The sequence below is a fragment of the Danio rerio genome, chromosome 6 (assembly GCF_049306965.1).
Source record: "Danio rerio strain Tuebingen ecotype United States chromosome 6, GRCz12tu, whole genome shotgun sequence".
Lineage (NCBI taxonomy): Eukaryota > Metazoa > Chordata > Actinopteri > Cypriniformes > Danionidae > Danio > Danio rerio.
Window position 1 is genome coordinate 5,550,975 of NC_133181.1, and position 15,109 is coordinate 5,566,083.

The following is a 15,109-nucleotide window of genomic DNA, read 5'->3' on the forward strand; positions in this document are numbered from 1 at the left end:
AGGCAAAAGAGTAAATACCAGGTTAAGAAGTATTTTAAGATGTTTGAGGATATATTGTCCATTTGGATTTATGCACTTACATATAAGATATTAATATGTATATCATGTGATATTAAAATGTTCACAAAAGGATACTGATTTATTTCAATGAATACATGGAGCACAATAAAATAAATCAATAGGAAATATTTTATTGATCAAAGCATTATTTATTTATTTATTTATTATAGTATAACTAAGATTTATTTATTTATGTATTTATTTATCAAAGTATAACTAAGATTTATTTATGTATTTATCGTAGAATTAATCGTTGATTTATTTATTTATTTATCAAAGTATCACTAAGATTTTTTTTTTATTTTAGTATAAATAATATTATAAATAATTATTTATTTATCTATTTATTTATTTATCATAGTATAACTAAGATTTATTTATTTATTTTTTTATCACAGTATAACTAATATATATATATATATATATATATATATATATATATATATATATATATATATATATATATATATATATATATATATATATATATATACATACATATATATATAATTATTATTATGATTATTTTTTTTTTACACTTACCTGTTCATTCTAGGGTGAATTTGCTGTTGAAATAACCCAGCGTGAGTCAGCCTATGACAGGAGAAGTAAATGAAGCTGTATATCAACATAATTGCATTATGTGATTCACTTGAAAGAGGCCAAGAACATATATGTGTCATATTTCAAAACGACTGGAGGAAGAAATTGTTTTTGTTTGAAAAAAGTGAAGGCATGCAGTAGAGAGGCGTGCGCAAAGTATTTGAGGACCGGGCGGGGGACGCATGATTATCATGTGGGAGTCTCCCGCAAATGCATAGACTCCCGGATGCCCACAAACAGAATTTCCGGGAGACTTGAGATGTCTGAAAATGTATATAAGGCTTCATTTTCAGAATGAGCCTATGTTGGCTTTTCCTGTTGTTTTTAAATAAAATTGACAAAATTTGTATTTTTTTTTATTAATTAATTATTAATTAAAACCATATAGACAATAGTTTTTTAATTTTTATATTAATTTCTACAATTCTTTTTAATGTTTTGTTTTAATGTCTTTAAAACATGTCATTGTTTTTGTTATTTTAGTGCATAAATAAATAGAAAATATTTACTTGGCAACAGGTTAAGTAGAGCGGCATGGTGGTGCAGTGTGTAGCAAGTGGAGTTTACATGTTCTCCCCGTATTGGAGTGGAATTCCTCCAGGTGCTTCGGTTTCCCCCACAAGTCCAAAGACATGCGCTATAGGTGGATACACAGTCAGAAATAAAGGTTCACGAGTGGTCACTGGGGTGGTATGTTTTCAAAAGGTACAAATTTGTACCTAAAAGGTCCATATTAATACCTCAAGGCTACATATTAGTATCTAAAAATACAAAAGTGTTCCTCTTATATTTTTAGGTACTAATATATACTTTTGAGGTACCAATATGGACCCTTGAAGTACAAATGTGTACCTTTTGGAAAGATGCCACAAGTGACAGCTCGATTACCTTTATTTCTGAGAGTATAGGGTAAGCTAAATCGTCTGTAAAGTGTATGTGTGTATGCCCTGGTCCTCCAGGTTTACGGTTGAGCTTTGGGCTATCCACCTACCTTGTAAAAATTAGATGTTACAAAACACCAACATGGTGCGAATAAATGTCAACTTCGATATAAACAGCCCTGGGAAGTAAGCAACAAATGAAATAAAATATTGTTTTTTGTTGTTTATTTAAATGTATTGTACTTAAATGTTTTTTTGTTGTTGTTTTATTTATATGAAATGAGTTAATGCTATTTATTTATTTATTAATACAGATTAAATTATTTTTTATTATTTTTATTTTTTTTATTGTATGGGCCAGCACTGTCGCCTCACAGCAAGAAGGTCACTGGTTCAGTTGCCATTTCTGTGTGGAGTTTTCATGTTCTCGCCATGTATGCGTGGGTTTCCTTAAGGTGTTCCGGGTTCCCCAACAGTTCAGACATGTGCTATAGGGGAACTGAATAATCAAAATTAGTGTATGTTTGTGAATGTGAGAGTGTTTTGGTGTTTCCCAGTTCTGAGTTGCAGCTGAAAGAACATCTGCTGCGTAAAACATAGGCTGGATAAGTTGGCGGTTCATAATGCTGTAGCGTCCCCTTATGAATAAAGGGACTAAGCCAAAGGAAATTATTTTATTGTATGTAAAAGTTTCTTTTTTATTTTGAAAAAAAAAAATATTTTCATTTTATTTATGTATTTATTTATAATTGAATTGATTTTATTTTTAACTTCTGATTTTAATTATAATAAAAGGAAAAGCCGTTTTCACATAGGAAGAAAATATGTTTTTAAAAACACTTTATTAAATTGATTTCCTAAATATATATTTAGTAGCAAAACAATATTTTCTCTTTTCATTACTATCTACATGTACAGTTCTTCGAACACCTAAAATGTCATTTCCTCTTAAGGAATACATTTTTAATTCAGTTTTTTCCCTTTACATTGCTCACAAGGAAGATGAGACTGATTCCGTGTGTTTAATTGAGCTTGCTGGTGTCAGAGGGCCGCCAGTGACATTTAATCCCGCCATTGTGTAATCTTGATGAAGCACGCTAGATTCGATACTGTGAATTAAGGCAGGAACAAAGCTGCTTTACTGCATTACAGCCATACACATGACAGAATCTATAGAGCAAATATGAGAAAAATAGACGCATGAGACTACTTTATGATGACAAATTAAGCTTTCCCCTTTTAGTGTCACCTGCGTGTCACTCAAGCAAAAGAACAAGCAAGAAATTCATTATTTCAGCCTGTCAAACCTTCTAAAGTCATCAAGAAAATGTGTGCAAATGTGGCTGGTGGGATTTATTACAGTATAGTCTAGGATAATTGTATTGTTGTAGATACTAACATGTTTTCATACTCATTTATTTATTTATCTATTTATAAATAAGATGTCATGTCATCTCATTTTCGTCCGCTTACCCGGGGCCGGGTCGCTGGGTCAGCAGTCTTAAGAGAGAACTCCAGACTTCCCGCTCCCCAGACACGTTCCCAGGCTAGCCGAGAGATGTAGTACCTCCAGCGTGTCCTGGGTCTCCCCCGAGGCCTCCCCCCAGTGGGACATGCCTGGAACACGTCCCTACTGTAGGTAGGCGTCCAGGTGACATCCAAAACAGATGCCCGAGCCATATCAGCTGACTTCTCTTGAGGTGGAGGAGCAGCAGCTCTGCTCTGAGCTCCTCCCAAGTGAAAAAACTCCTCACCTTGTCTATAAGGGTGCGCCCTGCCACCCGGGAAGGAAACTTTTGGCCGCTTGTATCCAAGATCTTATCCGTTTGGTCATGACCCAAAGATTATGACCATAGGTGAGAGTAGGGAGGTAGATTGACCGATAAATCAAGAGCTTTGCCTTTCGGCTCAGCTTCCTCTTTACCACAACAGACTGGTACATTGACCGCATTACTGCTGCTGTAGCAATCCTTCTGTCAATCTGACATTCCATCCTTCCCTCACTCGTGAACAAAACCCCAAGATTCTTGAACTCCTCCACGTGGGGTAAGGACTTTCCTCCAACCTGGAGATGGCAAACCACCATTTTCCAGTGGAGCACTATGGCTTCGGACATGGAGGTGCTGATTCTCATGCCAGCCACGTCACACTCGGCAGCAAACCGGCCCAGTGCATGCTAAAGATCCCTGTTCGATGAAGCCAACAGAACGACATCATCAGCGAATAACAGAGATGAAATCCTGTGGTCCCCGAACCGGCCCTCCAGCCCAAGGCTGCACTTTGAAATTCTGTCTGTAAAAATTATGAACAGAAATGATGACAAAGGGCAGCCCTGCTGGAATCCAACATGCACTGGAAACAAGTTTGACTTATTGCTGGCAATGCGAACCAAACTTCTACTCTGCCCTTAATAGAGCACCTCTGACCCCATACTCCAAGAGCACCCTCCATAGTATGCCATGAGGGAAATGGTCGAATGCCTTCTCCGAGTCCACAAAACACATGTGGACTAGTTGGGCATACTCCCATGAACCCTCAAGCCCCCAAGTTAGGGTATAGAGCTGGTCCAGAGTACCATGACCTGGACGAAAACCGCATTGTTCCACCTGGATCCTCCTCTTCAGTGAACTAAGATTTATAACTAAGATTTATTTATTTATTTAACAATGGTTTGTTTTGTAGACAATGGAGAAAAAAAAAATATGTGCTTAAGGAAGCTAATAATGTTGAGCTTAAAATGTTTTCTAAAAAATGTTAAAACTGCTTTTGTTCTAGCCGAAATAAAACAAACAAGACTTTCTACAGAAGAAAAAATATTAAAGGAAATACTGTGAAAAAATCCTTGCTCTGTTAAACATCATTTGGAAAATATTTTATAAGGAAAACAACATACACAAGGGCAAATCATTTTGACTTTAACTGTATGTAAATATTGCTCCGGTAATTCAGACGGCAATGCTCATGATGTGTGTTTTAAACCAAAAAAAAAAAAAAAAACACATGAAAAACTGAACCGCTGTTTCTTCCTCTTTCTTTTCATTGAGTTCTGCCTTCCTCAGACAGGCCTGCGAAACACCTGACACGTCTGACAGGCGTGTTTTGACTAACTGCATATGGCAGTCTTGATAAATAACACGCTAAGGAGGAAGCTTATCAACCAAATAAACTCCGCTCTACAGATAAGGAAGAATATGCAAATCCAGGCTGACAGTTTCAGGCACGGTCGGCAAAGTGGCGAATAAACAGCCCCGGATATATAAAGCAGCTTCCTTCTGTTTGTCTAATAGGATCATTCTGTTTGTGATGTTATGTTAGTGCTTAAGGACCAGGTGAATCACAAACTATGATTTAACATACAAGTGAACTCAATATTATTAGCCCTCCTGTGAATTTTCTTTCTATTTCCCAAATGATGTTTAACAGAGCAAAGAATTTTTCACAGTATTTCCGATTATATTTTTTCTTCTGGAGAAAGTGTTATTTGTTTTATTTCAGCTAGAATAAAAGCAGTTTTTATTTAAAAAAAAAAAAACATTTTAAAGTTAATAATAGCTCTCTTAAGTTATTTTTTTTTTTTCAATTGTTTACAGTAGTGTTTCCCAAGGTGGGAGTCGGGACCCCCTGGGGTCGTCACAGCACAATAAGGGAGAGTTGCTTGGCAATTTCCAAAAATCTAATTTATTAATAATAATAAATAATTATTAAATCATTTTATTAAACTATTAGAATTACCATATTTTCTCCATAACCTACGGAAAAACAAAATAAGTAGGTAATAGTAACATTGTTAACATGTTCATTATAAAAATAAAAATAAATTAAACATGCAAATATGAAGCCATCAGCCTTTCGATTTTTTTGTGTTATATTAAAGGGGTGATCCAGAATGTATTGTTAAGACTTAGTTATGTTTATAAGATGCAAATCAATGTGTGCTCATGCTTCATTTGTAGGAAATCATGTTATTTTTCATATAACTTACTTTGATTTTACACAGCTACTCAGCTAACATAAAAAACAACTGTCATATTTCCTAGTTCCTCTAAAAGGCCTGCCCTTAAGAGGCTCTGATTGGTCGGCTAACATAATGTGCTGTGATTCGCGGATCGGCTTGACGTGCACCAAGAAAAGCATCACACCCTAAAAGCATGCACTTTTGAACAGTGTAAACACTGTCAGAGTAGCTGTTAGCCACATCAGTCTGAATCAGACAGAAAAGGACACAAGAGCCCACAGCTGAACCTCACGCCTGCTCTCTAAAATAAAACCTGACAAGTGTCTTTCACATATATTCGGCATAAGCAAGTGTAAGTAATATGAAACATTAACATATCTTTTGCGAGTTTGTTATTTGAGATGTAGAATGCAGGGAAAGTGGCTGCATAGAGAGACACTGCAGCACTGGTGAAGTTTGTGGCTGTTTACAGCAGTTTGACAAATAAATATGAATTTGTAGTTAAATTGTTAATGGTGCCAAACAGCATTTCCCGTTGTTATCACTGTGCATGTGATAAATCAATTTTAACAAATAAAAATACTTACAGGTTGTGGTTTAGAAACTGGGAGAGATTCTGGAAGATTTCCTTTGTCATATGCTAGCTATATCATTTTTTTGATTCTCTGGAACAAAATTAAAATTAAATTGTAAGCACTTCCCTCTTTGTGTCATGTCCTTTCAAAGCCCAAATACAGAAACAGAACAAGCTCAATGGAAAAGCAGCATTTGGACGGCATTTTAGCCTTCCCTGCTACATTACAGCATTGCAGTGCCTCTGGCCACGCCCCTTAACGCACAGGGTGTGTGCGCATGTGAATGCGCGTAACCTGAAGCGTTTGGGATCTCACTAGCCCGGTTCAAGCTGGTGGTGGAGGTGTAAGGGTGTGGGGGATATTTTCTTGGCACACTTTCGGCCTATTAGTACCAATTGAGCATTGTGTCAACACCACAGCCTACCTGAGTATTGTTGCTGACCATGTCCATCTCTTTAAGTCTACAGTGTACCCATCATCAGATGGCTACTTCCAGCAGGGTAACGCTCCACGTCATAAAGTGTGAATCATCTCAGACATTGTTTCTTGAACATGACGATGAGTTCACTGTATTCAAATGGCCTCCACAGTCACCAGGTCTCAATCCAATTAAGCACCTTTGGGATGTAGTGGAACGGGAGATTCGCATCATGGATGTGCAGCTGACAAATCTGCAGCAATTGCATGATGCTATCATGTCAACACGGAGCAAAACTTCTGAGGAATATTTCCAAGCACCATACTGAATCTTTGCCACAAAAGAATTAAGGCAGTTCTAAAGGCAAAGGGAAGGTTCCAGCCCCGTAATAATAAGGTGTACCTAATAAAGTGGCCAGTGAGTGCATAATGGTAATAGTTAACTAAGAAGCATCCAGTGAGATTCATCTTGATTTGCATTCATAAAATATTGGCCTACAACCATTCGATTAGGGCAGCCATAATATCATGTAACACACATTTACATTTGTGTCAAACCAAGAGGTATGCAGTTTGTCTTTTGCTGGGCTCTGTGTTTTTGTTCTTCTTCTACCCGAGGGGGACAGTTGGCAGGCGGCGTAGAGGACAGGACGAAGTGTTGGGCTGGTAGCCAACGCCACGAACGCCGGCGAGTATGACTGACAATTAAAAAAACACGACTAGACAGGGCAGGCAGCTGTGACTTTAGTGTCGGGAGTGTGCGATGTGCTGTAGTGAAGAAAGAGCTCGCTGAAGTCAAAGAACAGGCTAAACAAACAGCCGTGAAGATGATGAATTAATGTTTTTTTTAATCTCATTGTACACTGTAAAACATATCTGTTAATTAACAGTTTCCATATTCTGTGATTCACAAGTGTTTTACATTTATTTACAGTTGTGAATTGCATTATGGGAGCTTAATCTCTGCTCTGTCGACTTCTGATGTTGAAAATTAAACTCTGTGGTTTAACTAAGTGACTTTTATTGACATTTTAGTAGTTTAAAATAACAACGTATAAGAATTAATATATGGAGAAATAAGTCTGTAAAATAACAAAAAATATACTGGCAGTGTATTATAAAGTGTATTACAGCAACCAGACAATATACCACTTTAAACTATAAAAAATATTAATCAAATTAAATTTTTTGTCATATTAATAGCACAGTGAAATTTTCACACTGTGGAAAAAGTTCAGCATCAATATAGACCATTTTGAGGGATGTAAACGAAAACAATGGTCCCAACGCATTTCCTGTTTATTTTCAAAAGCTTCCGAAAATCCAGAAAGAGCCACATATTGATAAACAACATTATGCTTGCTGTTTTAACATTAAAGGGCACCTATTTTACGTCATTTTCAAGATTTAAGATGAGTCTTTTGTGTCTCCAGAATGTGTCTTTAAAGTTTCAGCTCAAAACAGCCATCAGATTATTTAATACCTTTCAGAGCATTAAAACTTTCTTCTGTGAAGGGGGCATGACTATCGAGCCAGATAGTCAGATTTAAATCATGTTCTATATAAAAGCAATGGCACATAATGAAAGGAATATTCTCTTAAATGAAAAGGAGTTTTTGTCCTAACCAACATCTCAAATTGATATATATTAGAAACGGCTTCTGTTTCTTGCAGCTGAACAACAGGATAAACTGACAATGATCACCTCAGGTACACCTCATGTGCTTTATTCAGTGTTAAATGCTAACAATGTGAGTTTGAATGCCATTTTACAATTGATTTATTGCTATACTACTGAAAGCAGCAGCAGATATTCACCACAGATCTTGAAAATAAAATTAACAGTTTGAAACTGAACATTTAGAACTGTGACTCAAAACGAACTCATATCAGTGATTCAGCATCTACATGTAATAATGTTAAAGAGGTTTGTTATTAATTAGATTGTAAACCTTACCATTTCATGATTGAGTGCATATTCTGTGCTTCTAAATGGCTGTATTTACATTTCTAACACGTTTTGTCTACCCAACTGCTTATCACTGCAAATCTCATCACAATGTAACCTGCTCACCCAATGATTACGTTTGTAATATTTATATTTTTTCCTAATAGATAACCTCATGTGGAACTCTTAATCTGTGTCCCATTTCAGAGTCCGCTACTGTCCACCGGAGGTCGCATTTCGGTCATTGACGCATGCTTTGAGAGCCTTTCAGAATGAATGAATGAACGAATGAACAAACGAACGAACGAACGAACGAACAAATTATATACACTGTTTTCCAAGAAGGCAACCTGGGGTGCTGAAATACAATTGGCTAAAATGGCAGTGGGCGGGTTATAATGACCATGACCGAAACAAAGACGGACGTTTCAGCACGTAACAGATGATTTCAAAGCAGAATATCTGACTTCATCATTGTTTTTCAGATAAACAAGAATGCTCACTTAGCATGTTTCTTAAATATCTGCAAACATATGATGGTATTTTTATGCTTTAGAAGAATCCAAAATGTACATACAGCACCTTTAACAAATAGTTTCAATTCAGTCTTGAAACACCACAAAGGTCTGAAATAAACATCTAAACTATTTCCAGATGTAAATTGTTGCAATGAAACCTCACAAAATGTACATTTCAGGATTTTCCACTGAAGGCGTGATTATACGGTATTCATTGATTACAGGGAATATTCATAGCAAGAGTGATTACACGTTAGGAGCCCTTTTGTACTATGCTGTGCTCTTGTGCTACGGTTCTTTATTTTTGTAAAGAGAGGCTGTAGGCTCAAACCTTGCTTGTATATATCACAAACACATGTGTATGAATTTCATGTGGGGGAAAAGGCTGTTTGGTGATGAATGATAGAAATGGAGCACACGTCTGAGTGACAACCACAAATTTGAGAGTTAATCGCAGATTTACTCTGAAGAACTGCGATGAAAGACGGGTCTGGAGCCTTTTTACATATGCTCCAAAATTATGCATTGTATATTTTCAGATTGCTTCCACTTTGTCAAATGTGAAAAGCAACGTCAACATTTAAAACGACATTAAATTGACCTGAACAGATTCCCATACAACACTAGATTGGAGGTGGGCAGATATTTTGTGCAATTCTGTGCCATCATACTTGGAATTTTATAACTTTAATATAAAAAGTCAGATGTTTTTTTAAATGTATATTTACTTTTTGGCTCTGTGTGATGCTAAAAAAGATGGCAAATGTAGCTTCTTAGGCTTAATTGTTGTTAACTAAATGTCATTTAACACTGTACAGAATGAAAATGCATACTAACACTTATCATTTTTACTCAATCTTGAAATTCAAATTGACAATCAATCAATCTTTTGTAGTTTATGATATAAAAATAATAGTTATAATAGTTAAAAGATTATTTAAAATAATCTATAATTTTATGACATGGTAAGTGAAAACATTTAATAATAATTTTGACATTATGTTTTTATGCCATAATTATTTTTTTTTTATAATGATGACTTTATAAAGAAAACATTTTATTATTATTATTATTATTATTATTATTATTATTATTGTTATTGTTATCATTAATAATGATAATAATAATGATAATGGCGACACAGTGGCGCAGTAGGTAGCGCTGTCGCCTCACAGCAAGAAGGTCGCTGGTTTGAGCCTCGGCTGGGTCAGTTGGCATGTTCTCCCAGCGTTTGCGTGGGTTTATTTATTTATTTATTTATTTATTTATATTATAGATCATGTAAACTTTTTACATTGTAATTTCTTACATTCCTTTATAGATTTATATCCTTCTTGATCACTTGCTCTCATTTCTTGCTAAATTTCTATCTCTCTTCCCATCATTTCTACCTAAATGTTTATATCTCTTGCTATTATTTTCCTCTGTCCTTCTGTCTTTACAAGCACGCATGCTTCATACTGTGCAACAGTAGAAATGTGTCTCACGCAATTCTGCAACACTGTTTACACAGTGGTATATCTGTGATGTGATTTTAAAAACCAGACACCAAGCTAAACACTTTAGCCTACTCCTTAAAGCCGGTTCCACATGGGTGCCTCCAGTTTCTTTGAATATCCGAAAAGCCAAAATAACTGCTGTGATATACAGTGTTACCATAAATCAGTGAAAACAGATATTGGTCATATCTACCTGGACTACATTCCTCAGATAATGATTTTTATTTATAAAGAGTGAGGGAAATAGCAATTCATAAAACATGAAAACAAAAACATATTTCTAAAGCCTGGTTTTTACTCAACGCGTTTGCTAATTTGCTTGAGTGCTCGCGGCGAATGTGCCGTTATCATGGTGTTTGCGGAGGTTCGCAAATGACATGATTTCAGCTGGCGGAGTGCACAAAAATTTTTTGAGACTCGAGCAAACCGTTTACACAGTGCCAAATTTAATTTGAGTTGAATATGAATGAGTTGATTTTGTCTGAAATACAACTGCACAACTGTATAGAGATCTTTATGATCCATCAATGCGTGATCATAGAGATAACCAAATGGCCAATAATTATTGGCCACAGCCGTGGGAAAGGAATAAAGTTTTTGTTAAAAAGTTTAGAAAAACTTCAGGGATACAATAGTTAAAACCAAAAAGGGAGGCCATGGTAAAAGTGGAGACCCAGGGGGCTTTAATACACAATAAAAAAAAAAAAAATCCATCATTGATAGGTTTTACACTGATGTATATATTGAAATTTTCCAATTTTAAACAATTTATTAGTTACAAAACTAAAATGAAGTAGCAAAATTTCTTTGATAACTGGAAATATTTGAACATATCAGTTTACAATTTACTGTTTTTCTAGGCTTGATTGGTGATAACGGTCAGGAATGTTGGACCATTATTGTCTTTTTAGCATAGAAGTAGAGGACAGAATCTAGCTAGACAGTAATGTATGAATTGTGGAGTTGGCTAAATCTATAAAAAAAATTCAGTATTTTTAATAAGTGCACTTTTTTTGGCTTTTATTCTAACGATGATACAAATATATTTGTAGAGCAACCCATGTTCTGGTGTCATTGATATTTAACTTTAATAGGTAGAACTGTCTGAAGTGATTCATCAAAAGTTTGATTTATAAAATCTTGAACGGTTATAAAAATCTTTATAATCATTCTGATAAATTATAAAAAAAATAAATAAATAAATAATTTAGTTTAAAACTTTATGTTGGGTTTCTTTTGACAGCTCCATGTCATTTAAAAGAATATCACTACGGTGAACATATCAAGTATAAAAGCCTCATCCGTTTCGTGATGTGTGCAGTCAGCATAAATCAGCCTTCCATGTGCTGTTGACTTGAAATTTTCACCGAATGTTCGTAACAACTCAAGAAATCTATATATGCAAAAAAATAAATAAATAAAATTAATTAGTTTACAAATGAAGTTGTGCATCATAATATGGGTCACACTTTACAATAAGGTTCATTAGTTAATGTTAATTAATGCATTTACTAACATAAACAAATAATGAACAATACATCTACTACTGTATTTGTTCATGTTAGTTGTTAGTTAATGAAAATACAGTAGTTCATTGTTAGTTCATGTTAACTCATGGTGCATTAACTAATGTTAACAAGCATGGACTTGAATGTTAATAATGCATTAGTAAATGTTCAATTATGATTAATAAATGTTGTACATGTGTTGTTCATGATTAGTTCATGTTAGTAAATGCATTAACTAATGAACCTTATTGTAAAGTGTTACCATAATATGATATTACACAGAGAAAAAAAACATTGAACACATGAAGAAAGGAAGGTGTAGAAATGCATTGAAAGCCCAGACAGCAGCTAAAATCTCTCAGTAATCCCTTTGTCTGTGTAAATAAATATCAGCTGCTTCAGTCCAACATCTACATTACCGGGATGATAAAGATGGACATTTCAGCAAGACAATGATCCCAAACACAGTCAAGGAAACTCTCAAATGCTTTCAGAGAAAAATGGCACAGCTAATCTCCTGACTTGAATCAGAAATACAAAATAAAGATCAGATGTGATAGACGAGACCCACTAAACCATCAAGATTTGTTGAAGTCTTGTTGAAGACACCTGAGCAATCCACATGACTTCATTCTATCCATATAAGAGGCTTCTTTAGGCTGCCATCACCAAAAAAGCCTTTTACTGTATATAAAGTATTAAATACATTTTATTAGTTCAGTACTTTCTTATTACACGCAAATAATTTTTTCAGATTTCTTTGTTTAGTTTAGTTTTTTATGTGTGTATTGTTTGAGTTATTAACAAAATCTGGTTTAAATCCATGTCAGCAGCTCCTTTAGAAATATTATTCCCTGGAAAAAAACATGACGTGTTCAATACTGTGACTCTAAGTATCTGCCCATATATTAGCAAAACCCTTTCTCTCCCTCTTTCTCTTTCTCCACCGTCTCTCGCACATCGTTCTGCTCTACTTCCTTCAGCTCAGTTTGTAATGGAGATTGGCTCCAGGTTTACGCCTGGCCGCTGTGGAGAGCATAACAACACCACACCTGATGTTTTTTTTTCCCCTCTGCCCCACTAAAGATTGCAATTGATTTAAGTGTGATGGCTAATATTGTTGGTTGTTGTGAAGGAAACACAAGTGACAGTGTGATAAAGCGTTCTGGACATTTGCTTGACACCAAGGGTTATCGCAACTTAAACGCAATGGAGAATGCTCGGGTTTGAAAGCGATAAAGAGAGATGAGCCATTGGGAGATATAAAATGAGAGAGATAAGGAGACACATACTGAGTTGTCCAACCTTTTGTATCACTTTCTGTCCTTGCCTCACACCTGTAGCCATGTGTTCTCCGGGCCTAAGCCGCAAACAGATGGCGGAATGTTGTCCTTCACCTTCATGGAAAAAAAAAGAAGAGAAAACAACAGTTGACATTTTCCAGACACAGCGCAACTCCTCGCTGATTTGTCACCTGTCTGTGTAATAAACTTGTATTTGGCGAACATGACCTGTTGTGCATACACAACAAACTCAATGGCAATGATTAACGCTGATTCTTTTTATCCCGAGTGGGTTTATGAATGTTTACATAAGATCTGCGGAAAGGTAGGTGCTGTAAAAGTTACACCTGCTCTCCATATGTTTACCCTGAAAAGAGCTTACAGTAGATACAGATTTAATTATATTTGCGTCAATCAAAGCATTTGAGAAGATACAGTTGAAGTCATAATTATTTGCCCCTCTGTTTATTTTTCCCCCCCAATTTCTGTTTAACGGAGAGCAGATTTTTTTCAACACGTTTCTAAACATACTAGTTTTAATAACTCATTGTTATAACTCATAGTTTCACAACTCATTTTATCTTTGCCATGATGACATAATATATATGAGTAGATATTTTTCAAGACGTTTCTATACAACTTAAGCATCTATAACTTTTTTTTCATTTTGAGCATTATAAACTCTAGATGATGGATAACAAAGCCCAGAGTGTCTTCTTTCCAAAGATACATAAACTGTGAATGTAGACCAAATCATTCAGCAACTGTAAATGTTTTAGCTTTGGGAAGAGGATTTTTGAGAAAGTGCCTCTGACGGTGAGGGAGAGAAGGACATCAACATAGCCTCGGAAAACTTTTTACAGTAATCTCATTTTGCATGCTATCTTCATTGAATTTAAAATATAAACATATGAAATATGTGGCTTTCAAGTCATAGTTTTTTACATTAAAGTTTTCCTGTGTTTCTATATGGAAAACTAAAATTAAACACAATACAATTGTTTTTTTCCTCATGACTTCATACTGTATAACTTTTTATATTTTTTAACATACAACTTCTTCTTTTACCACAGTAAAGCTCAAAATGTCTTCTTTCCAATGATACAACATTTGTGTTTGTAGATTACTGGAGTCATGAACTGTTACTATTTAAAGTTAGGTAGGTGCAAATCCCCAAAATTGAGTGCTGGCTAACAGGTTAAAGCAGTGGTGTCAAACTCAATTCCTGGAGGGCCGAAGCCCTGCAGTTTAGTTCCAACCCTGCTCCAACACACTTACCTGTAGGTTTCAAACAAGCCTGAAGGACTCAATTAGTTTGATCAGGTGTGTTTAATTAGGGTTGGAACTAAACTGTGCAGAGCTGCAGCCCTTTTGGAACTGAGTTTGACACCTGTGGGTTAAAGTGACATCTTAAGGCTTAACTAGGTTAATTAAGTTAACTGGGCAGGTTAGGGTAATTAGGCAAGTTATAGTATAATCATGGTTCAAAAAATATATAGCTTAAAGGGGCTAATAAAATTGTCCTTAAAATTGTGTTTTAAAAAATGTAAAACTGCTTTCATTCTAACCAAAATAAAACAAATAAGACTTTCTCCAGAAGAAAAAAAAAATATCATCAGACATACTGTGAAAATGTCCTTGCTCTGTTAAACATCATTTGGGAAATATTAAAAATTGTTTTTTTCTTTCGTTTTTTTTTTTTTTTTTTTTTAATGTATGGTACATATACTATTTTGGTTAAAATAGTTTAATTTCTACACACCTTGGTAACACTTTATAATGACTGCACTTTGTGAATCATTAACTAAGCATGAGCAAATAGCTCATGCATCATTTGTAAAGCATTAACTCTACATTAGTAA

At 35.1% G+C, this 15,109-nt stretch overlaps 1 long non-coding RNA gene across 17 annotated transcripts in view; it reads right to left on the bottom strand.

Moving 5' to 3' along the window:
- Positions 1-15,109, bottom strand: part of LOC137495912 (uncharacterized) — a 453,250-nt gene that overhangs the window by 412,430 nt on the left and 25,711 nt on the right. For 10 of the 17 annotated variants that reach the window (XR_012407548.1, XR_012407549.1, XR_012407545.1 and 7 more), the window contains exon 5: positions 13,270-13,361. This is a non-coding gene — a long non-coding RNA (uncharacterized lncRNA). Of the gene's footprint in view, positions 1-603; positions 655-10,138; positions 11,850-13,256; positions 13,362-15,109 lie in introns of those variants that run through there. The other 7 variants (XR_012407546.1, XR_012407559.1, XR_012407558.1 and 4 more) reach the window with 5 other exon arrangements.